The 24873-nt window shown below is 46.0% G+C and overlaps 1 protein-coding gene across 4 annotated transcripts in view; it reads right to left on the bottom strand.

Annotated features, from left to right (window-relative positions):
* LOC149350915 (dopamine receptor 2-like) overlaps positions 1-24873 on the bottom strand; it is a 240260-nt gene that overhangs the window by 207712 nt on the left and 7675 nt on the right. The window contains exon 2 of one of the 4 annotated variants that reach the window (XM_089580070.1): positions 7466-7521. The exons of 2 other annotated variants lie outside the window; for them this stretch is intronic. The gene's annotated coding sequence lies outside the window, so the exon portion shown is untranslated. Of the gene's footprint in view, positions 1-7465; positions 7525-24873 lie in introns of all 4 variants that reach the window. One more of the 4 variants, XM_089580069.1, reaches the window with a different exon arrangement.

The raw sequence follows: 24873 nt of genomic DNA on the forward strand, positions 1-24873 counted from the left end.
TGCTCAGTGAGGAGATAAGTTGCGCTCTTTCTCTACTATCTCATGGTCGTACGCAGTAAGGAAACGCGTCAGTAGGCCGGATGCTGCTTGTCGTTCCTGGGACATTCAGCGGAATATTTCAAAAAGCTCACGGCCCACTTCTCTAACGTCTTTCATCGACATCGAACGTCTTCCTCGACCCTGCCACCTCTGCCTCAAGCAATTGCCGGCTGTACCCTTAAAGTTTTGACCTCGAGCGAGTTATTAACAGTTAAGGAAAATTAGCTACATTGTCAAGACAAAAGGAGAATTGAATTTTAAATAAAAGCCGCTTAAATACAACAAAAGTACTGCAGCCTTCTTGTTTCATATTTCGATAATACGAGTTTCACACTTTTTTCTGCCCTACAGAGGTGTACAACTTCTTGATGTGGAGCAAATTGAGTAACGCTTTGCGACATACTCAAAGTACGAATGGCGAAAGCCTTACCGTGATAAAAGGGACGTTTCCATTAAAATAACGCTCCAACATGCTATCTTCTTCATTGGTTTGGGAACATTTTATACGGCTGCGCTTACCTCATTACTGTTTCTCGGCCTAGGGGCTGCAAAAAAAGGAAAATAAAATTCAATGCCAGAGCGCGGCTGTTACCGTTAATTGCCTGAGGCAGTGTGCTAACTGGCCACATGGAAATTGGTTCTTATTTCTCAAGCGTTCATTCCGAAGGTATACGAGATCGGACTAATGAACACGATCTATATTACTACGCAGTGGATCTCTTTTACTGTTGTGAACCTCCAAGAGGATTTAAGTGCGGAATTTTGTCACACATTTTAGCATCCCAAAATAACTACAGAGTACTAGAGAGCAATAGCGCGAAGAGAACAGCCCCGGCAGTGGGGTAGATTGTACACCCGAGCTGTCTGGCGTCTCAAAATTGACTAAGTGCACATATTGTGGAGGATCCGTCGTGCTTGTAATTTTGGACGTTTGTCATTCTCCGGAATCAAAGAAAGCAAAGAGTAGTTTCTTAGTGCAGGCGGGCGCGCGCAGGCCATCGCGTGCACGTGAACGCTGTTCCAGTTGCGCGTGATGCGCACATCTCCGGGACCGAGGTTTCGCGGTTTCAGGCACTCACAGCTGTCGCTGTAAAATGCTGAAGACCCTGCACGTGTGAGCAGGTAGAAGACAGCCCAGCTCAGTGTACTTCATGCCGCCGCAGGATATTTCAAGTTGCTGCAAGTTACCCTTGCGCGTATACAGGTCATGGTCATGATTGTTGTGATGAATGACACCTCATTTGTGATGGACGACACGTGTTGTATCAATATCTTAATATTTTTTTAAGTCATAAGAAAAAGGGTATTTTCCCGACACTTCTATCAGTGGTTAATGGAATACGTCTCTTGTATTTTCTATCGTATAAAGTTTATAAGAACGTTAGAACAATCTACGGCTCGAACAGAGTTCAGATCAAGAAATTCAGAGGGCTGGAGTACAGGGGAGGTGCAAGTGGCAAGTGACGGGGTAGGAGCAGGGAGGATGAAGAGCTTTAGCGCTCAGCGGTCTGTCATTGGACCAAAGTGCGTCGGCATACTAGGGGAGCTGGAGTGCATGGCGGCGGCCTGCCGTTAGAATGGAGTGGCAGCATGTTTGCTGACTGATCGCGCCTTGTTACACGACTCGGTGGACATCCGAAGTGTTGGGTATGGCGGCAGGCTCAGTGCTACCGGCAAGGCGCTAAGGGGCGTCACGCTAGCGCACCTCAGCACACCGGCATTGGTGGTGCAGCCAGTTTGGTTAGCAGCAGAATAGCACCTGGGCAGCAGGGCTTGTGACGCGTCTGCAGGTGTCTGCTCAACGTGCTCATTTAAGCTTAGCGGAACGCAAGGTTTTCAGGGCTTACGACGCCATGTAACCGCGAGCGTGCGGTTCAGAGAAAAGCGGCTTACATGAGATTGTGTTCAGGTCGCGAAGGTGGCAATGTAAACTGGAGGTACCTTGCATTCCTCGGCGGCTGCCCGTGAACTTGAAGCATGAGGGTGGGGGCGTGACAGCTTTTGTTGCACCCCTTATTATTCATTGTACAGCAGAAAGTTACGAAATATTGAGAAAAATCTACGGTATAGTTCTTTAAACTTTACTGAATGGGCTTTGGCAGGCCTGCACAAATTAATCATGTGCATTCGTTCAGTGCAGTCACTAGTCTGCGCAACGCAGGCTTTACTTGAGCTAATTCAAGTACTACAGAAAAGATCAGCGCTTTCATAATGACATGTCCGTTTACAAAGCCTACGCTTAGGCCATAATACATGCGGTGAGTTCCATTTATAACTGCAGTATACGCAATCAGTGCGCATTACGCATCGTACTATTATCTGTACAGACGGCGCTTACATTTATGCTACGTTGAGGTCAAATGGCAGTGCAGTTTGTATGTAATTCACGCCACCCATTTGCTCATGGGTGAATGGGTGAAACCGAACGCCTTCCACGCACTCTTCACAGTACCGCGGAAGAAAACGTAGCAGCTGAGAAAATGGGGCAACCAAAGCACTATTAAGCCTTATACGCTGAGATTCCGATTGTATCGCGAACAAGTGGCCGCAAGCTTAATTAAAAAAACAAGCTTCCTGCAAGCGAAATGTGCAACCATGCACAGTGGTGTATGATACTGACCCGCGCTGCCAGCGATGACATTGTTGCAATATAACGGCCCCACTAGTCTTAGTAATAAGTCCGGTCACTTTCCACGGCTTTACACGTACCTTTCGCGATTGGATCTCTGATCTTCCTGCGACGCATTGCCTCTGAGGATGTGAGTTGGACAAAAAAGTGAGTGCGACGTTTTAGCATGGTCGGGATCCCTCAGCTTGTACCGGATAAATGCAACCAAAAAAGTAGAACCCTCCTTCAGCGAAGCTGGTTAACGAGATTTCCCATGCTGCGTCTTACTACTGCTACTGGACAAATAATCCCTCTCCTCGTTTTCAGAGCTAGTGGAAATGCTAATGATAAGGAAGATAGACATTACTACCAGCTTCAGCTCATGACATGAGAAAAGCCTGGGTTGCCCAGCTTTGCGCGAGGGATAAGGAACATGTTAGTGAAAGGGAAGTCTTAAACTTTCCTCGTTAGAGCGGTGTAGATGCCTGTCATGGGTCAAATGCAAATCTATGTTAAATAGCGGCCATACCTTCCTTCTCTTTCTGTTCGCAAGGGAACAAGCTGAGGCAGAAATCCGTCCACAAATTGCGCCCCTGTTTTCTTCGTTTGATATTCTCACCAAGGTGCACGTCTCGAAACTCCGAAGTCATCAAAGACGCATCATTAGAAGCGAAAAACAGCAGCACCGCTCCATCTTAGTTACGGGTCGCCGGTGTGTTTTTCAACGAACGCGACATACACTGCTAGTGAATTTCACAAGCCACAGAATAGCCTTGGTGGCAGATATAGAAAAGGCATTTTAAAGGATACAGGCCAGAGATAACGAGAGCAATGCACTGCGCTTTCTGTGGTTTCCCTTTTCTGCGGGACCGGATGTCTTTGGCGCTTTGCTCAGGTTCAACGGGTTCAAGGACTTTCACATGTGAGCTAGTACGATGACGTCCTGGCTGTCTAAGCATTTTTATTTTTCAGAAGGCTTTGTGATAGCACTGCGTTGTGGAGGAGGAAAGACCCTTCATCCTCTGGCTCCTTCGTCAGTCACCACAGAATGTGGTATCCGAATTTGTCGAAGGTGCCGATCGTTGTTTTAAGTCACTTTCTTCAACTGCTACCAAAATTCTTCCCATGGCAAGTCTTTGCAATCAAATTTTGTGACCTCTAACTTTGGAAGCTTCACTTGACAGGTCGTGGTTGCCGTGCCTGCGTCGTTGAGTGGTGATGGGGCTCTTCATGCAGGAGTAAATATCCGAAATGAATCGCGTTAGGCTGTGTCTTAGAATCAATTTAGGCAGTTGCGCTTCAACGCGCAATGCACAAAACCACGACCACTGCTCAGTTTGTCAGCGCTTGTGCACGAGGAGCAACTTCATTCAACGGCAGTAATTAGAATTAGGCTATGCCATTTATTAATCACACACTGAAGAGGAAGCTTTATAGAGAGCACCAAACAAACTGACTTCCAAAACCAGTGATCGCAGGTGCACCCCATATGGCACATGTCAATCACTAACAACGTGACTTTATTTTTTTTTAATTTCATACATTACGGCAGCATACACAGAAAGGTGCGCGATCAATGTGATGGGTTTGTCGCTTTGGTAATCCTCAAATGTGCATACCTTGTGAATATGCATCTCCTACGCTCTCCTGTGTACAGTTCATGACATAACTGACTATCAAGATAATGGGAAGTAGCAGCTTGAAACGTTAGCCCGTAAGCACTTTAGCTCACTGATGCTTAGTCATAACAAGGAGCGCGTTAACATAATGATTGCTCCCGAGCGCCTTGGCAATAAATCTGCTGGGGAGAAAAACGATAAGTGTCGGTACCGGAACTCGGTAGCTTTCAGCTGCGATATAGAAAAGCGCCAGGAAAGCTCCTTGATTACTCTCCCTGGAACTCCTCCGAACATTCGTGTGGTTTGTTAACGCTGCCGACGTGTTGGCGGCTACGCACACATCGCTGTTCCCGTTTACACACACCATGTTCTTCTGCTAAGGTCCTTATTTTACACGTTCTCATTATTGCGGCCTGTCCGTGCGTATCTGTACATTGCGCCCACAAACAAGCCTTCATTTCCTGTTCTTGATACTCTTTTCTTGCCAGTTGAGAGCGGCTGGCCGGAGCTAGTTTCTTGCTTCCGTTCGTTGTCTCCGATGTTTTTTTAGCCTTCACCGTGAGGAACTCAGCTCCGGCTTCGCTTCTCTCTGATATAGCGCTGTCGACATTTCCAGGTTGCTAGTATAATGAAGTCGCTTCACGAAGTACGCCGTCGTTCTCTCTATATCGCGCGCGCGCCATTTCGCTGAGACCCGTCTCCCTACTTGCGATAAATATTGGCGCTACCAGTTGTGCAATTACTGAAAAAACAAACAAACAAACGTAGTTTGCAAGCATACGCTTGCATACCGCAGCGGGCGTCGGGCAGCGCTCCCCGCAGCACAGCTCGGCTTTTCAAGTCTTCCAACCTCGGGCACAAGAGAGCAGCCCAGTGCGACCACAGCCCGTTTTGCTTTTCAGCTATCGAGTCCCCTTTAGGAGAAGTTCCTGAGTGCGCTAATAAGCCTCCTCAGCGGCCCCGCTGGTTTCAATGGACAGCTCGGTTCAATGGGCGCGCATTAGTCGGGCCACTTAGGAAAGGTGCGGTGTGTCGCGGGACGGCCAATGACCTGTAGTGCCTGATGAATGCCGGGTGCTACCGCAGCGAGTCCTCTTTCCAGGGCGCCGCACGACCATCACCCAATTAGCACTCGACCTAAGAGCTTGCCAAGAGCGTAGCCGGTGGAGATAAAGAGACAGAAAACGTCTCTGCACTAACTGAAGGTACAGGGTTTCGCTTTCCCTATGCCTCGCTCTTTTGGCGAGTGATCCCCCCTTTTGCAGGTTTGCGGAACAAGCCATTCAACGCAACTACGACCGGTGTATACGCAGATGCTGCTGGCGCACTGGTTATCTGTCGTGCCCGTTTCATTCGTTGATGACGTTAGGCAGCCCAGTCACCTCGCTCTTCGGTATACTGGGTCGCCGTTCGAACGATCTTTTGCGGTGTTTATTGGCAAGCCTGCCCAATTTGTTTCGGTGGCTCGCTTCTCCGATGTCCTGCTCGCTGCATACATTTTTCTGCTGCGTGCTTTTTAAAATATTTATTATGCCGAAAGCTCCTCAATTTTACACTCTAAGTACCTAGGCAACACTGCAACGCGTATAGCTCTATGGAGCTAAAAGGCTCGAGGCGCATGTTCCAATAGCGGTCACATGGAATCATGCATAGTTTCCTGTTAGCTATTCTTGTTCTTTGTGCGATTAAGCCGTGTTTTCTGGTCACGTGAACACGTGTTTTAAAAGACGCCGCTTTTAAGGAAGAGGAGATAAAAAAACAGTGTCCCTGAAAGGGATTGATTCGTGCAACATGTCTGTTTATTTTCTTTCTACTATGTGAGATGAATTCGACTTTCATGTACGTTACCTATTGGCTAATGCAGGCCGTATGCAGGCCGTATGATAATGAAGGCCGTAGGGTCCCTGGGAATGATGATTAGACTTGCACAGAAGAAGTACTCTTTTCAAAACCTCGGTCAGCCAACTGATTTTTTCCGCTCTCTCCACCTTTCACTCTCTTTCCCTCCCTTCCTGTCCTCCATCTCGCAAGACACTGCCTAGCCTTTTCATTTCAGAATAAATTGTTCGCTATCTCACCGCCACTTCCGTTAGCACTGAAAAGCTGCTATCTGCTTCGAGTAGTTTCAAGCATGAAATGTTTTTAGCTCGCGCTGTCGGCAAGCCGCGGGTGACCTTGGCGCAGGAGGGAGGCAGAACACTAAGACGAACCTAAACGAACTTTGGTGAAACTTTCAGTTCACTCCCGGTGCCTAGGCGCTGCGCTGCCGCAGGAGCAGCGCATGCGCCAGCAACTGAGTCTCCGTGGTCTCGTGGCGGGCGAAGCCATTGCGCAGCGCGAAGGAGCTTTAGTTCGACCGTGCAGTCCGAGGGACGCACGCGCGGTCTTGGTGATGCTTAATAAGCAAGGCGACTGCACTGCATATGGTTTATCGTTTAGGGGGGTTTAACGTCTCAAAGCGACTCAGGCTATGAAGGATGCCGTAGTGAAGGGCTCCAGAAATTTAGACCATCTGTGGTTTACCGTACACTGACATCGCACAGTACACGGGCCTCTAGAATTTTGCTTCCAACAGTTGCTGTCATTCCGTGATGCGCGTGAACCGTAAAAAAACAGGTCCTATGGCGCCATCCAGCAGCACGGCCAGCAACCAGCTCTAATTTCTTTCCTTTCGAAGCGATGGTTGGCGGAGGCGGTGACGACGACGTCGGCTGAGGTGAAAGTCCCAGCATTCTGGGTAGCACGTGCTGGCACCATCCCCTCCACTTCGGCAGGTGGCGAGCGCTGGTCGCGCGGGTCACCACTATTCATGACAGCGGCAAAGAAAGACGGTTGCGCTGTTGCTTGTGAAGGAAAGCCTAAGAAAGAAAAGTGGCTGACGAGGGACGCTCCTGAAGACTCGTGTGCAGCTATCAGTACCTGTGAGCTGTCGTAGAATACAGTAGTATGCCTTTGCAGCAATGCATTTTGTGCTCACATCTCTCGATGACGACATACTCTACGGATTTTTTTATGTAAGAAGCATCGAATGAATGTGAATGTTATTCATATGTTTTGAAGTATAGCCATGAAAGAAGAGCAAAAAAAGCAAGTCGAAGTTAAGCATCCCGGTACGGAAGCTTTTTTTTTTTGTTTGATTTTTCATCTGCCGATTCACCGGCTCTTTAGTCGCGAAACGCACAAGCTTTCAGGAACTTACCTCGAACGAATTCCTGACGTTGGTTGCGTTTGGGGAAACTGCAGGGTTGATGAAGTCTTCTTGTTAGGGCCCGATGAAACAGAAAAAAAGGAGGAAAAGCCGCACTGTGACCTGTTTTAGTTTCGTTTTGATGCAGTCATCAGAAAGGCTCCGATTCATTTGGGTCAGGAATGGAAAGGGTGGCTTCTTTTTTTTTACTTCCGCAGGTGTTCGAGTTCCAGTGAGTAAAAATTCACACGTGATTTCATCAGCTTCAATACAGCGGAACCAGCAGCAGGAACCAGCAGAATCTTCGAAAATGATGTTCAGTTTGTTTTGTTTTTTTTTTCACAGCTTTACCTTATCGAATACTTTTGACATGTCTATTCCGGTGTACAATTTATTATAAGTTGTAAAAAAAAAACTAAGAAAAGGTGAGAAGACTGCAAAACGTGCCTGTTCCCTCTATGCACTGCATTATGTCTGGGGACAGCGCTGATGGACATGGACGAAAGAAAGATGCGGACATGGCGTTTTCACTCCTCCCGTGTTTAAGGGCTCTGTTACCAGACATCGAACCCATCCGGTCAAATTTTTATTTTTCCTCTGCGAAGGCGCATTTGAGTAAAGCACCTCGGAAAGCATGAAACTTGAGACGCGCGATGGTTTGGCGGAGCTGGATCTGCATTGCCTGACACTTTAGCCCACACACTGAACGTAATGTAGATGGCAGGGGAATAATTCAGCCACTCCTGGCCTACAGACTTGCCAGACAGCAGTCGGAAATGTTGATATTTGCACTAATAGAGTATGGCCACAATTTATGTCGTTCTTTTTGTGCTTCGGCGTGAAATATTCCCCTTATTCTAGATAATCGCTGCTTAATGGGCACCTTTCCCTGACCATTAACGTGACAGGTTTTTCTCTCTCTTACCGGGAGAAAATTTAAGAAAGAAAGCTGAAATAACAGAAAATGCAATCGACTGAGCGGCCTCTATATACGTTGAAAATATGGGAGGCCAACAATCGCTTTCAGCCGCTCTTTTTTTTCCCAAAAACTATCCGTCAGGGGACCGACTGCCTTCAGCAGTTGTAGATATTTCGTCGAATGACGTATTCTATTCATATTTGTCCCATGTCACGCCGTTTCACGTACGGACACGGGATGCTTCCACATATCTACACACATCTTAAGTGTTTGCAGTCAACCTATGCAAAACGGTATCAGAATATTGTTTGATTAGTTTCCCGGGCATTTTTCACGTGCGCTGCCTTCATGCCTTTCGCTATTTTATTTTTTAAACATTTGCGCTGCGTTTTTGTCTTTTCCTTTAACATTAAACTGCATTTTATGCAGTTATTGTTACTTGTATTATACCCCTCCCTCCTTAATGGCAAATGGGCGCTGTAGGGCCAAGGTAAACAAATAATAAAGTTTGAATTAGGCATAAATTGTTCTGGTTCCAGTCAACGGAAGTAAACTCAATTTCTCTAACACGGCTCCTTTCAAATGTGTCAAGGCATAAGCGTAAAAGGTATTTTTGGAACAGTACTGGCGTGCGAGGGAATTGAGGTTCCGTAATGTTCGGTTTCCGCATAAACTTGGATGGTAATAGAAATCAGAAGAGACAAATATTACAACAAAAAATGTTTGAGCTAAAGCGTCCTTGGCCTGTTTCAGGACGCATAAAGGCGGTTTTTGCACACAAGCCATAAATTGATAATTTCCTAAGGCCTTCAAAGTATCGCTGAAAGTAGTAAACTTCATTTTAGACCTCCTGTAAGCTGCAATCATTTTTCGAAAGGTATTTAAATGCGCTCTTGAACATAATATTGCGCTGTAAATAAAGTCGTTCAATAAGCTACAGACGCGGTTATAAACGAGATTCTGTCCGAGTGAGTTGGTGAAATGAAACACGAAGTGTATTCGGTTGCGGGTTCGGAATACGTTTACGAAGATGTATGACATAACACGCGTGAGATCGGGTCCCATGCAGTCTGCCTGTCCCGACGAGCAAATTCTAACAGTGTAATTCATTATGCGATAGCATAGAGGCTTCCTCACGGCAAAAAGCCGGCGTTCCGCGTCCGCTGCAGCGTCACTGATTGGTTGGCGCGGGGTGTGACATCAGGAGGCCACGTCACATGCCGCTGGTGTGGAGGCAAGTGTGGCGGCAGCTGGCAGCTGTGCCCGGGCGTCGCTGATTCGTCGGCGTGGAGTGTGACGTCACGAACCACGTGGCCTGATGTAGGCACCCGTTGGCTCCGCGAGCGGACGCGGCGGCAGTCGGCAGCCTCGCTAAGATATGTGCACGCGTGTTTAGACAGCTTCACTTATCCGGTTGCTATCGCACTGGCATCATCATCATCAGCCTGACTACGCCCACTGCAGGAAAAAGGCCTCTCCCATATCTCTCAATTAACCCTGCCCTTTGCCTGTTGCGGCCACGCTATCCTCGCGAACTTCTTAATCTCATCAACCAGCCTAACTTTCTGCCGCCTCCTGCTACGCTTGCCTTCTCTTGGAGTACAGTCCGTTATCCTTAACTACCATCGGTTATCTTTGCCTTCACACTACATGCCCTTCCCAAGCCCATGTCTTCTTGATTTCGACTATGAAGTCATTAGTTCGCGTTTGTTCCCCGACCCATTCAATCCTATTCCTGTTTCTTAACGTTACAGTTATCATTTTCCTTTCGGCAGAGCTCGTTGCATCGCCCTCAGTTTAAGTTGAACCGTTTTCTTTAGCCCCCATGTTTCTGCTCAACAGGTAAGTGCTGGTAAGATACAGCTGTTATATACTTTTCTCTTCGCGGATATTGATAAACTGCTACTCATGAGTTCAGAGAACCTGCCAAATGCGCCCCACCAGATTCTTATTCTTCGAGTTATTTCACTCTCGTGATCCGGATATGCGGTCACTGTCTGCCTTAAGTAGACATGTTCCCTTACCACTTCCACTAACTCGCTACCAATTGTAAACTGCTGTTGCCTTCCGACGTTAATTAGGTTTTCTGAACATTAATTTTCAGACGAACCGGTCTGCTCTGCTTGTCTGAGTCATCCATCATGCTTTGCAATTCATCCCCTGAGTGACTTAGCAAGGCAATGTCATCTGCGAATCGTAGGTTACTAAGGTATTCTCTATGAATTGTTATCTTTATCTGTTCCCAATCCAAGCCTCTGAATACCTGCGGTAAACAGGCGAGATCATGTCTACCTACCTGACACCCTTCTTTATTGGAATTTTATTGCTGACATATGTGGAAGACTATAGTGGATGTGGAGCCGTTATAGATATCTCTCCCAAAAAGAAGTTTTAATGGAGATGATGTTTATCGAGTGACATGCTGGAGACCCAGACGCGCTTTGAATTTCTTTACATCCGGCAATAAGGCAGCTCGCAGTTCTAAATAAAAGTGTGCATAAAAACGCACGCAGTAATTTGAGCGCTACGTGCTACACTCAGTAAGGCGGGAGGACATTCGGTTGAAGCATAAATTCCATAATAATAAAAGTGTAGCATGTATATATGTCTTCACGGTTTTTTTCTATTTGTTTAAGACTCCAACAAAGCCACTTTTACGCACCAAAATCTACTAGCGCTGCTTCCTCTGGTTCAATAGAAGAATGCTTTCTTGAATTGCAACTCAGAGAGCGCCACACAAAATTTCGCCTCATTCGAAGCAATCGATAGAGGCCCAGAAATACATGCCTTAACCAAAGAAGCTATGTACAGGTAGTGAAAAGCTCGTTTCTTATCTCATGGGACAATCACTAGACTACGCGATTCTGTACTTTTTTTCCCCTTTCAGGGAAGAAAGGCTTTGCCAAAGGAAAAAAAAATAAAATTCAAACGACAAGAAGGATGAAATAAGAAGGTTTTGCGTTGCTAAATAATCGTTATGCGGAAACGAATCGCTTCAAGCACAATATAGCGTGACACCGCGTCCTACAATTATACGCGCTACCTCTAAGCGTCGCGGCAGAGCAGAACACATTTCTTTCAGGAGACTTAGATGAAAATTAGCTTTTTCTCATCTGCGTACATGCGCTGTTTTTTTTTTCTTTTGCCGACAGTACGCTGGTGCTCATGGAAAGCGAAGCTCCGCGTTTTTATCTATGTAATGTGGAATCATTTCATTGCAGGTTAGGCGGCGTAGTTTCCTTATCGCGTTAAAAAGATGAAGCTAGTTCGTCTAACAACCCGTTAAAAACCACCTGAAGCACCGGAAAGTACAGCAAAGTAAACATAAACATAATGAAATGAGGTGTATTTCCATATTATTCAAACATCCCATTTGGAAGGGTAGGTCACTGGAAGGAAGAATAGCTCGCTCATGTGAAGCATTCTTTCACAAAAATGTTTAACATTGGAATATTTTGAGGTACTGTTATAATGGTATATTTTTCAAATGCATCGTAATATCTTTCGGTTAAAGTTTTTCCGCCACTGACATCAAACAGTTAATTAGAACGGTAAACTGGGCTAGTTGGTTGATTGTGTTTCGGGTTGATTTTCGCGATTGTTGTGTTTTTTGTGCTTGTCTCACTGTGGGTAGAAGATACGTATATAGGCCTCTTCATGTGAATAAAAATTCAGTTGATAGTCTGCGCCCGTGTCGTGCCTTCTCGTTCTGTGTCTTCGTTTTTTTACGCAAACAGTTAAGGCTCCAGCAGAAAACCAATTGGGAGCGTTTTTGATGATAGCAAAAACGTTAATAGCAATAAAATGCAAGCCTGCCGATGGGACACCAGCGGATATATTGGTTTTTATACTCAATTCTTACAATATATAAAAAATTGCGCCCATAAACTCGTTCCAGTTGAAAAACACGTTTGTCTAGAATTGCTGCTGTGAGAATTTACACGGACTTAAAGTCGGTCTGTAGACATTTTCAGAAATCAGGTGGACTACTAGTTATTTTTACATTTGATATATTTAGGTGGCGTGTCCAGAAATATTTCTGTATTGATGGCCGGGTCGGGTGAATTCCCTCTTCGTGACTCGGTGCGAGAGGTCCCACTTGATAGTAACGTCCTTTTTGATGACTTCTTACTTCTAGGCACCCAAGATGTAACGTTTGTTGCTTGCCATGACATGTTGACTCTGAACTAGCAACAGTAGGCGAATATAAGAGAGTGAGTTATGGTGCAGGAACGGCCTCGGGGATATACACGACGCTTCTTCGGTTTGTTGCAAACTCTGTTCTACGCCTGAGGTCTGCCAGAAATCCTACGCTTGAAATACGGCATAGGGCACTCGGTAGGCTAGCTCTAGGTTAAGATGATGATAATAACGAATAATGAAGAAATTCAAAGTTGTATGGGTTGGCCGACGCTTGAAAAAAGGGGGGCTGAGAGCAGTAATCATTGTGAAGAACCATTGAGGCCATTTGAGCTGATTCATTGGGCGGAAAGCTTATATCGCCGTGGAGCCTATGGTGCTTGGAGGAAGCTTGCAAGTAAAGACAAATGAAGAAGTCGGAGAAGATAACAGGCTGAACTTGAAACACAACATAAACAACTGAAAAAAATACTCAGTGGCGAAATAAATTAAATTATAAATCAGCACTGAAACTTTATAGAACTGTAAAAATTAATTAAAAAAGAAATCTTTTGAGAAAATTCTAAATAAAACGCGTCAATTTTGAGAGTGTAGAGAGTGCTTCAGATTAAAAAGGGCCCACCAAAACCTTTACGGCATGCACTGACGAAATATTTCGGTGGTTGTAAGCAATGCAGGCAGACGACGGTGTATATCTATTGCTAACACATATAATATCACCTAGCTCCTAATACATAAGGCCAGTGCTAAGTCCTGAGTAGCACAAGGGTACTGTTGCGGGCTAGTTGGTTTGACATCAGAGAAAGGAACAGCGCGCACACAGGACGATGAAGGCGAACGATGCAGGCGCAGTGTCGTTCACCTTCGTCGTCCTGTGTCCGCGCTGTTCTTTTTCTGTCCTAGGTGCCGTGAAATTTAAATATGGTCAAGGTGCAGTCAGTTTTCAAAAAATAAAATAAGTGAAAGGAGGTTGGAGGCTTGATGGAGCAAGGCGAAAGGGTAGTCCAGCCAGGGAGAGGAAGAAACTGCCAGGATGCTTTCAAAGAAAGTCCGTTAGGCAGCAGCTGTCACCGCCCCGGATTTAAAGCGCAAGTCGCTATTTATCTGCCTCTATCTATATTATGTACAGAGCCTGGGAAGAATTTGCGCTCTGTCTCAGATTTCTTTTCGCGGGGGACGCGAGAGCGGAAGCGAAGTTTTCTGTACACAACAAGCAAACGGCGTATATGGTAACGTCGCGGTATATGAGGGTTCACCCGCTTAAACCACGCACTCTGCGACACAGTAATCCACTACAATGCCTAAAGCCCGCATGAATAATACATCTCCACGGATGCAGCGTAAGCGTCTAGATACCCCCAGAAGTATCCGACGCGTGCTGAACAGAAGCTTCCTCGAGCGCAAAGCCAAACTGGTTTTTCTCGGTCTCTCGGTTCCGACGAAGAGTCGCGGAACTCGCGAGCTTCAGGTCTGCCATGTCTCTGTGTTTCAGAAAGCACTAGCTACTACTGACTTGAGGTTTCAACTTCACCGCTGGTTGTTTCCTGGAACTTCGTCGCATACTTTCCTTTGATGTGGCTCCGATTTATTTAGTTATTTGCGGAATCCTGCAGGTCGAATCCAAAGCAGCAGAGGCATATATGGAACATAAAAAAGGGAAAGTGTTCGCAGTAAGCATATCAAAAAACACGAAAACCGTTGCACAGGAAATGGAATACTGAAGATGTAGAATTTATACAGTAGAGAAGAAACTGCGGTACTTTGAAATGTTGAAGGAAAAGCTCTGAGTACAGATGTACAGGCATGAAATAGAAGAAAGAAAAGAGTTCGGGCATTAAGCATGGTTAATAACGTACACGCATGAAATACAAGCAAAAAAAAAAACAGTTTGGCTGGAAATCCATGCAGTTTAGAATATGCGCCTCAATCATACTCAATGATAGAAGGAAGTTATTGGGGCGAGTTGGGAAAATAAAATATTGGAATGCGTTTTCCTTGCGAAGTAAGGCGTTAAAGACGGCGAATTAGTATATCGTGTTAACCTTGTAGCAAGCGGCTTTAAATATAGGTTGGCATCCAGTGCTAGTTTACGGTTTAATAACTGATAAAGAAATTTTAGGCGTAATAACTTGCGTCTGCAGATGACATGAATTTGCCTGGATGTCATTACAGCAAATATGGAATCTCTGCGACCCTATATAGAACATATGATGGGAACAGCTCGGCGCTAGATTCTTTCTAATGTGTCAAAAGAGAGGATCAGATGGGCCGGTAGAACCGACTAGTGTGTACGTCATGAAGATATCACGGATAATTTTGACGACAACCTGCACACGAGCGCAGATAAGCAGTTCCTGACCGATGATATCGTCGCACGAGACTGCGCAAAGAAAAAGCTCACTTTCCTTTACAGTCGGGCTTCCTGCGATGCCATTTGTATCCGAAGAGGGCTAGTATCAGGCCGACGCCCAGGTCTCGGTTCACGATGCGAGGCCGTTGGCCGCATCGCTTGGCACGTGCGTGGGCGTGGGTAATCACCGTCTGCTCTACATTTTTTCTTCGTTCCCAGCCAGTTCAGCCGACATTGATAGCGTGACTTATGTTCTCTATGTTCTCACCGAACGTTTTCGTGATGTGCACGCACAAACTACGGTATGACTCTCTCCTATAATATTGGGGCAGGTGCCAATTTAGGCGCGACATGGTGAGCTTGGCGGTCTGGCTGAAGAATGCGAACCTATCCTTTGCCGTCGTTCATGGCGGCCGGCAGCGCCTAGCGCTGATTTGACTAAAGCAGTCCTGTGGGCTTTAATGTACAGTTTCTGAAAATGTGGCTGCAATCCCGGCAAGCTACAATCTAAAGTAGATCACTTGCCTATGACTGTTCTGGAGCAGAGTATAGGCTGCCAAAATTTCGGTCAGGGCAAGTTTGGGAACATAAGCGCAATAAAGGCGCGGACAAGCCAACACTCAAGACAGGAGAAATGCTCTGTTGCTGGTCCGAAGGCCAGAAACTCTTGAGAAGATGACATAAACGTGCAAGAAGATTGTGAACAGATTAAAAGGAGAGTGAGCCACAAGAATAGAAGAAGACTGCTGAAGACGGATTAGCCTGCGAGAGAAGCGGTCGAGCATGTAAATGCGCCAAACATGCAATGGAACGAAGTTTCCGTGTCATTCTTGAATTTCGAGCGGCGTTGCCAGGCTATCTAAGCCTAGCAGAATTTTCCTTTCTTCCTTCCGTTCTTTTCTTTTTCTTTTTAAGGATACTTTTGCGCCACTAGTCGCACGTGCCTTGAGGTACGGAAAATTCTTGGGGCAAACGTGAGGACCGCGAATTTACTGCGCGCGGCGAAGATCTCGTTGACTGCTGTCGGAACGCATGGATATCGGAGGCTCCGCAAATACGTCGGTTATGTTGCTACATGCGACCTTGCACCCGACGGTTAGCAGTATACATTGTTGAAGGCATAATGGCGTCTCGAGTTTGAACTTCTGCATGTTATTGTTTCTTTCCGTTTGATTAAGGTAGGCAACCTGGCCATCTTGTGCTTCAAGAACTGCTGTGACGCGGCTGCGCTAACGCCAACATATTTGCAGTTACCAATGCTTCATAATGAAGCTTATGTCGCTTAATTTAACACTCCGAAATAGTTTCCGCATCGGTGTTGCGAACTCTATACGAACACTTACTGCCTGAAGGCACCTGAACCTGCCATGAATTGCGCGAAATATATGATTCTACAGCGCATATCAATCCGCTTCAACTTTCGTCGCTTGAGTTTGAATGGCAGCTGTCTGCTGTGTTTTCTTTCAGGCTCCCAGTTCATGTCTCACAATCCTCTGTGGTAAAACAATGCAGCGCGCACTTGTTCCCGCAACCCACGAATCCTCTTCGACTTCCAAGCTTCCTAAAGACAATGCAATAGTCAGTACAGAGGAAAGTAGGGCAAATACAAAAGTTCGATAAGAACTCCTTCTACCTGAGTATAACTAAACTTGTTCCAAATGTCTGGCCTGAATATATATGCAGCGTTAGGAGCAGGGAAAAAAATCGTAAAATCAGCGTCAGGTAAGTGTTTAAATAACTCGGAGTGAGGTTGAGTACAGCAAAAAAAAAAAAAGAAACTGCATATAAGAGTGTTTTAACTAGAAACCAATAGGAACAGTTACCTTACTAGAAAACATAAGCACTCCGGCCTTTCCTTTTCTTCGCAACATATCGAAATTCCCTCGACCACTTGATGGTATGCTCTCTTCCTATGTTATTTTCTGCTAGGCATGCACGCTAACAGCATCGCTCATGATTTATTCCCATCGGACGCACGCAATCTCTAGAGTGAGGTGTTCTCGCGATAGTAGCAAGTGAAACGGAGCCGTCAAATGAATAAAAATAGACCCCGCGTGAAGCACGCCAGTAGTCGTGAGAGCAGACGACCGAAGGAATCAATTCCCACTGCTAGACCACGTGCGCAGACGTCTATGCAAATTTGTTGCCTGGGGAACGAGCACCAGATTGAGGAGATGGCTCCCATCGCCGATGCACCAGTTTGTTGTGGGCGGTGGCGCCGTATCGTAGTCCTGAGTGTTTACTCCATAGCAATATTAAAAGCGCTTGCGATCGAAGGTGGTTGCCAATACTTCTATGCGGAAGAAACGTATTTAACTTTGCGACATTCTTCTCCAAAGTAGCAAAAATAGGTACGGTTGTTGACTTAAAATCTGGAGACGTCATAGTGTAAGAAATCCGACTACGTGCCCGCATCCAAGAGAAAAACATCTGTGAAGGATGCTTTGATCCTATAGAAATGATGTATAGCTAGCCAGCCTGTGAAGAAAAATGAATATATACAGCTTCCTCCAACATCTCGCCTTTGCTGCACGTCAAAAAAGTCAGTTTAACTTTAAAACTTCTTTGCATCGTGCGCGAAGCGCGGGAGGCCTTCTTACTGCTTCATTGTAGCGGCCATTATTGGCGTGAAAATTGAAAAGATTATTTCAAAAGTTTGAAATTCACTGTTAAAAATCGGCACCGAAAGCGCGCAGGCGTATCAGTGTTCCCTCACAGCAATATCATCGTAACTAACAAATTGGCCCTTGCCTTACATTCCAATTTGCGATTTTCGAAACTCAAGAGATGTGCTTGTGGTGACCTCCTCTGTCGTCACCTATGTATAGTTTTTCTTTCTTGGTCTTTCCAAGGGCAATAAACACCAACTTCTTGATTGTATCTACCAGGCAGCTACGCCACCACACTGCTTAAATAAACCTGAATCGATCAGACGTCGTACTGTGGCCGGGGGCGGAACGTACGAGCCATTTTAGGCATGCAATGCTAGTCGGTCATTAAGGGGAACCTGAGCGGCAAACAGCACACGCAATTAGCGTGAAAATGATTGCCTGCACGTACTATTAAGGTACATTGTGCGCCAGCCTCTGAAATCTCAGCGGAAGGTCTTAGGTCTCTCGGTTCGACAGCCATGGTGTTTTTTCGATACAAAGTTCGAAGTAAGCCTTTCGGATAAAGCATCTCGAGCTTAAATCTTGGAGCTTAGAAATAAAAAGGAATTTTGTGTAATTTCTGCAGGAATTTGAAAGCTTCATCGTTAACCCAACTTCCTTACAAGTTAAGAGGCCTAACGGGTGCATAGAGCCTTAGATGTGCGTCGTTTACGCGACTGTATTTTCTGCCATTTATTTACCTAATATGTAGCTTGAGAGCTGGGATAGCCTGCAAGTTTCACAAAAACGCAGGTGCATATGCTTCCAATCGCTTGTAAAGATAAAAGGTAGCCAATGCGAAGAAAACAGTTCAACCTTTTATTTCTACTTACTATCTTTGGTTTTTTGCTCTTTTATTTGCAGCACACGCGTTCAGTTAGCCTTCTTTGGGCAGGGCATGCTCATTAACCAGCAACTAGAATCGCCGTATGTGCATCTAGAACGAAATTACATCAGTGGTTCCTTATCAGCTCCAACCTTTATTCCTTTATGTGGCTGTTCCTGACGTGCCATAAATCTTATGGGCGTTAAAAGAAAAGCTGCCATAACGCGGTAGTAGCGAGATAACAGAAGAACGCATCTCATGATTTGTCGGTATGCGAACACTTTATTTTTTAGGTTGTGCGAAAGTTTAAGACCGCATAAAATGACCTTTTACAGCAGTATTTTCAGCAGGGATTGAAGGTATTTTTCTCGTTTCGTTGATGCGAAAAAAACTCTTTGCATGCTTTAATCGATTTGGATGAAAATATCATCCCAGCACACCAGCATACCAAAAATTACCAACGACCACTTGAAAACCCTGCAAATGGCAGCTCTGGAATTGGTAATTACAAGCTACGGTATACGCGCATAAAGGACTAGTGCTGGCGTTGGCATGATGATTATGTTGGTCGTTGGTGTTTTATTGATGGGTTCAGGCTTACCTATTAAATAGAGAGGATGCAAATTATTGCGTTTGGACTCTGCGTTTATTGGTTCTGTGCGGTTTCTTGATTATAACTGCTCTGTGACCAGGAAAATCAGTGTTTAGTAAGCGCAATCGTCTTACGGAATAGCCTGTTTCGCGATGTTGTTTACTGCGTTGGATTGGTTTCGAGAGTGAAGTCCTCTCATGCGACGTCGAAGACGAATGCCTTGTGCTCTATGACATCAGGTTGGCGAAATGCTATCGGAACCGGCGAGGGAAGACTTGAAGAACTTCAGGGAGATGACTATGCAGGTGTTTGGCGCGGCCTTACCGACGACGACGAAAATAACGCGAAACGCAAGACAAGGGCCGCGTGCATTCGGGGATCTCACCAGTAACAGCCTTACTGTTGTCACGGCGGTCTTTTCGGAAGGCACTTTGGCCTCGGTCAGCGGCCGTAAAAATATGTAAAGAAAATACAAGATTGTTAACAGGTATGCATGCGGTAAAATGTCGGTGAAGAGCGCACCATATACGTGATCGTAGTGCCAACTCTGCCTGTCCTGTGCCATGAATTTTCTCTCTATTTGTTGTACCATGCTCTCAAAAAACTTTCTAACCGTCAACGACATACGCTGCAAGCCTTATCTACAACAGCGAGACGGTGCCTGTCTTTTTGTTTGGACATCGCCTGGTTATCACTTCTAACTGGGTGATTCTCGTCGGAATATTCTGCGACCGTGCATAATAACGGGGAAATAGGCTTCTCAGATCCTGTTTTTTTTTCTTTTTTCCAAAGGCGAGGTACTTTTCATCGTATATCGGTGGCATGTAAACCCCAGTACAGTTTAGCTGGTAACTGACATGCATGTGCGCAGACGCGCGGCGGGAACTCAAATTTCAAGCGAAAAAAGAAATTACGCGTGTAAGTAAGTGGTGCTAGCAGAAAGCGCCTATGTTCTCGCAAATAGACCTATAGCTACAACGTTGATTAGTGAAAGGAAGCAAGGGGCCATAATCGTAAAAGATAATAAGGGAGTAATTACTCATTGGCATCCACCCGAGGGCAGCCATACGGCTACAAAGGAAAGCTGTACAGCTTTCTCAGAAACTTCGTACTTAAAGAAAAATTCGTCCTGGTCCGGGGTTTGAATCCAGGACCACCGCTACACCGGAGCAGTCGCTCTACCAATAGAGCTAACCAGGACGGCAAGCTTATGGTAGGACGAGAGCGAATTGATCAATAACTCGAAGTGGGAACTGTGTTGGTCAAATGTTTAGGGGAATCCCCCAAGGTGGAGTAGATTTGTAATAAGGGAGTAATTACTCATTGGCATCCACCCGAGCGCAGCCATACGGCTACAAAGCAGCTACCTCGAACCAGGACGAATTTTTAAGCATGAAATGCTTTTAGCCCCCGTTGTCGGCAGTGTGGTGACGTCACGCCGAGACCGAGAGCCATCATCCGGGCTCTGAAACGAGAACATCCGGGCACCGTACGAGACTGAACGAGATTTGTTGTTGTTGTTGTTGTTGTCACTGAGAGAAGGATGAAAAAGAAATTGCACGGGCCTGCTACTGGCTCGAGCCAAGCCACCACCGCTGCCACGTGCAGATAGAGGAGAGTTACAAGATCAGAGGAAGGAGAGAGAGGAAAGGAAAGACGCGCGTCGCAGCAACAACTGCGTCCGCCGGAGCGGACGCTCCTCAAAAAACAGATAAGCGGCCGAAGCCGCGCTCGCCGAAGCGAAAACAGATACTCCTTTTTTTTCTTTTTTTTTTTTGTGGAACGAGATTTAACGAGACTCTCTAAGCCCTCCTACGCGACCGGCATGCAAGCACCGGTTGGTCTCCAAAGGAGTCACAAAAAATAACTGCTGCCAGTGCCTTCTCAATGTTTATCAAGATATCAGTCGCTGTGCGTTTGATAATGCACGGAATTATAATTTCCGATTTCTAATAACGCGTGCAAAAGCCGCGCAGGCGCACAGGGGCCCGGGGGAGAAGCGCTGCGTTCAAAGGGCAAGGCATCGCGCCGAACGGGTGGTGGCGTTCCTCCCTTCCATTACGGTGCGGTTCGGGTGTCCACCGAGATGGCAGAGAATTACTGCGCCATTTCCTTTCCTCAAAAAACCTTGCGTTCAAATGGCAAGGCATCGCGCTGAACGGGTGGTGCCGTTCCTCCCTTCCTGTACGGTGCGGTTCGGGTGTCCACCGAGATGACATTAGGCCCGTAAACATTTCATGCTTACTCTACTCTCGGTTACGGGAGAGGCAGAGATTCTTTCTTTAACTACGAAGTTTCTGAGAAAGCTGTACAGCTTTCCTTTGTAGCCGTATGGCTGCGCTCGGGTGGATGCCAATGAGTAATTACTCCCTTATTACAAATCTACTCCACCTTGGGGGATTCCCCTAAACATTTGACCAACACCGTTCCCACTTCGAGTTATTGATCAATTCGCTCTCGTCCTACCATAAGCTTGCCGTCCTGGTTAGCTCAATTGGTAGAGCGACTGCTCCGGTGTAGCGGTGGTCCTGGGTTCGAACCCCGGACCAGGACGAATTTTTCTTTAACTACGAAGTTTCTGAGAAAGCTGTACAGCTTCCCTTTGTAGCCGTATGGCTGCGCTCGGGTGGATGCCAATGAGTAATTACTCTCTTATTACAAATCTACTCCACCTTGGGGGATTCCCCTAAACATTTGACCATCGTAAAAGATGAAAAAAAAAAGCGGCTACAGCAGGGCCAAGCAAGAAGTGATGCTTCGCAAATATTGTCGTCCCGGGCGAATAAGTTTTTTTGTGATAAACACTGGAGGAGGAGCAAAGAGGCGATACGTACAGAAAAAGAAGAGTAAAAATGATGAAAAAGGGACTAGAGAGGCCTAGCAATCAGCAAGCACGTCTTTTGTCGCACACGAAAGCAGCTAAATCCCTAAGGAGCACACGAATCGACGCCATGGGTCGAATATATATAGAACTACTACGCAAATGATGTTTATTTCTCGAGCTGTACGATGAAGCTCCGCTCTAGGAGGCGTTTTCCATTTTGATGGAAGCCCTGAGCAAGAGACAACGGGTGCGCGTGTTCGAACAAACCACGTGCATTTTAAGCGTCCTTTAATGATCTCCGCTTTGTTCATTTCCGGACAGGTCTTGACAAGCACCTTTTCAAGAGAGAGCAGAAAAAATAACCCCCACTGAAATAACAACAACGAGGCGACACTTTTTTTTTACAAAAAAAAATGTGTCCTTTCGAAAAGAAACATGTCCTTGCGGAGTGCAATGCTGAAAGCAGAAGGCGCTAAATGGTAAACAAGTATCGTTTTCAGGCGTAAATTCTTCGATTTTCTTCACAAAAGCATAATTTCTAACCCGGCTTTTTACTGCTTTCCAACAATAACTGCTCGGAGTTTGTGTGTCCTTTCTCTACTCTGCACTATACGCATCGGCATACTGTTTGTTTATGCACGTAGAAAACTCGATTTACTGAAAATAATACACGTACGTTGCAGGGTTACGCATTCTCAGTCGTATGAAGCTAATAATAATAATACCCATGAGCGTCATACATACGAAAAAGAGCAAGAAGGTATTGACACACTCTGAAGACCATGATGAACATAATCACATCCATCATCCACATTAAGTCCTCTAGAAGATTAAGGTAACCTTCGGTCATATATGGTTTGCCTAGACTTTCACAGGCCACAAGTACCTTACCCCACAAAACTTTCTAACCTCTACGCTCCACCTCAGCGCCTGTCTTCCTCGACAAAGCTTTCTTTCATTGACGTCTGCCGCAATGCAATAGCGCAGCTGTTACCTGACCTTTAAATTTGGATGCCTTTTTCATGTTCGTCTCTTTCTTTTAACTTGAACCAGAAATTCGCGTTCGTTCTCTACTCCGCGACACCCTCTGCGCTACCCTCAGTTCTCTTTCGAGCTTCTTCATGAGCTCCCAGGTTAGGCCTCATAAATGAGTACCAGTGGGATGCATGCGTCATGTACGCCCGCCGTCAAATATTTATGAATGCCGACTCAGCCAAAGAAGTTTAATTTCTTCGTATCCAAGGAGTACCGCATATGCAAGTCGCACAGTGACCATTAGGCTGCACATGTATATTGCAGGAAGCAAGGAAATACGGCGACGAAATTTAGTTTCTTTCGCTGATATTGGCTTCCATAAACTTTTTTTGACTGCAGGTTTTCTTTCCTTCTTAGGGACGTCTGCAAGCTGCTGCTACAACCAGGCATTACCTGCAAAATGCACTCCAATCAATTCTCATTTTCCTGTTAACTCCATTTTGCACAGCCTGTTAGGGCGTCAGTGCTTTGCCCAGGTAGGTGCAATCTACTAGAGTAGTTTCATTATCGTTCCTTGTCTATTGCGAACCATCGTTCCTCTGCAAGAGGGATAACATTATTTTAGTTTCTTTCAATTCAGAAGCCTGCGCTGTATTTAGCCTGTTCATAATCTCTTTCTCCCCTCGCGTGACGGCGGTTATCGGGGCGAATATTTTGCACCAATTTTATTCCAGTTACATTCACTTTCGATTCTTTCTATCCCTGGCCACAAAGTGTACCATCGCTCCACGGAGGCCGGTACGCGCAACGAATAGCGGCTATACAAAATAGAATCTAATGAAGCGAATCTTTGAAAATGTCTTGCCGCGAAAATGTCTGGCCGCTTTTATACCATTGAAGTTCTTTTTTTTTTCGCTGTAAATTTTATATTGACTAGTCCCGTCTCGTGGTTTTCTTTTCCATCTCCACCAGATTTATCGTCGCCGTCTGCTGCGATGTAGCAGTCATGTCTTCCCAAGCTGTTCAAAAGCCGTAAGGTTTTTGCTTGCCCGAATTCTTTTTGTCCGTGCACTCTTTCCTAATGGTTCGGATGTTTTTTGTTTTTGTTTCTGATATCTATTCATTTGCTTTTCCCCGAGACCACGTAGGCTTTCGTCGAGGTTCATGAGGCTGTGCGCTACGTGTCAGCCTGCTTCCTACCGGTGTCTTTCTTCTTTGTGCCCAGCGTGCTTTCGCGGAGCGCAGGTCTCCTTTATAGTAACCAGCGAAAGATCTTTGCTTTCTTGCTGGCTACGAATTATTGGGGAGAAGGGCGCTTCGCGTGTTGACCTCTGGAAAGAATGAAAGCGCAGCGCAGCCGGGCGGCAGAGGTTTGTCCGGGCCGACTCTCGATAACGGCCGAATAATGCCCGCTGCGTTCAGATGCAAAACGCCCATGCGTGTCTGGAATGAAGTGGTCGCACTGAAATTTTCTACGGTACAAGGAGCATAGTGCACTTTTGGCTGCCATTATGATGGTTTTCTCGATATTTATCGACTGAAGTGCGGCCGTCAATACACAAGCCGAGGCCATTACCCATTCTTGACACTCTTTATCTGTCAAACGATTTTTCGGTGCCCAGTGCATGGACTAGTAAGGAAATCGTTATGCTCGCAGTATCTTCGGGTTGTCGGCGGCATGGGCCACACGACCTATTTCTGCACACCAGGAAGCACTCCAGTCAATGGGACTACAACGACCCGTGCACGGTCAATACGGCATCCGCCTTTTCTGCTGAACAACGATGGCCGGTGTCTTTGTCGGTCGCAATGCGACGGGCAGCAATCGCCATCTGCGGATCTAAGTTCGCCTACACGTGCGTACGCGCAGTTGCTTTTGGGGTTGCGTCAGTGCAGTCGATGGTAGGCGAGCATTCGGAAATACTCACACCTATGGGGAAACTGTCATCGGTCAGAACAAAGGAAGCGTTAGATTTTTTTTTCTGCAGGGAAAGCTGTGATTACCGAGAGAATAGCTGCACGAGGCGTCCGTCTTGGTTGTGCTTCACTAAAAGAAAAAGTTTTGAAATGTTGGCTATCTAAAGCACAGTATGTATTGACGGCACTTCTAAGCAATTAGGATCACATTGTATTCCGCACTTTT

This window comes from Amblyomma mixtum, chromosome 3 (genome assembly GCF_055824585.1).
Source record: "Amblyomma mixtum isolate Tamu chromosome 3, ASM5582458v1, whole genome shotgun sequence".
Taxonomy (NCBI): domain Eukaryota; kingdom Metazoa; phylum Arthropoda; class Arachnida; order Ixodida; family Ixodidae; genus Amblyomma; species Amblyomma mixtum.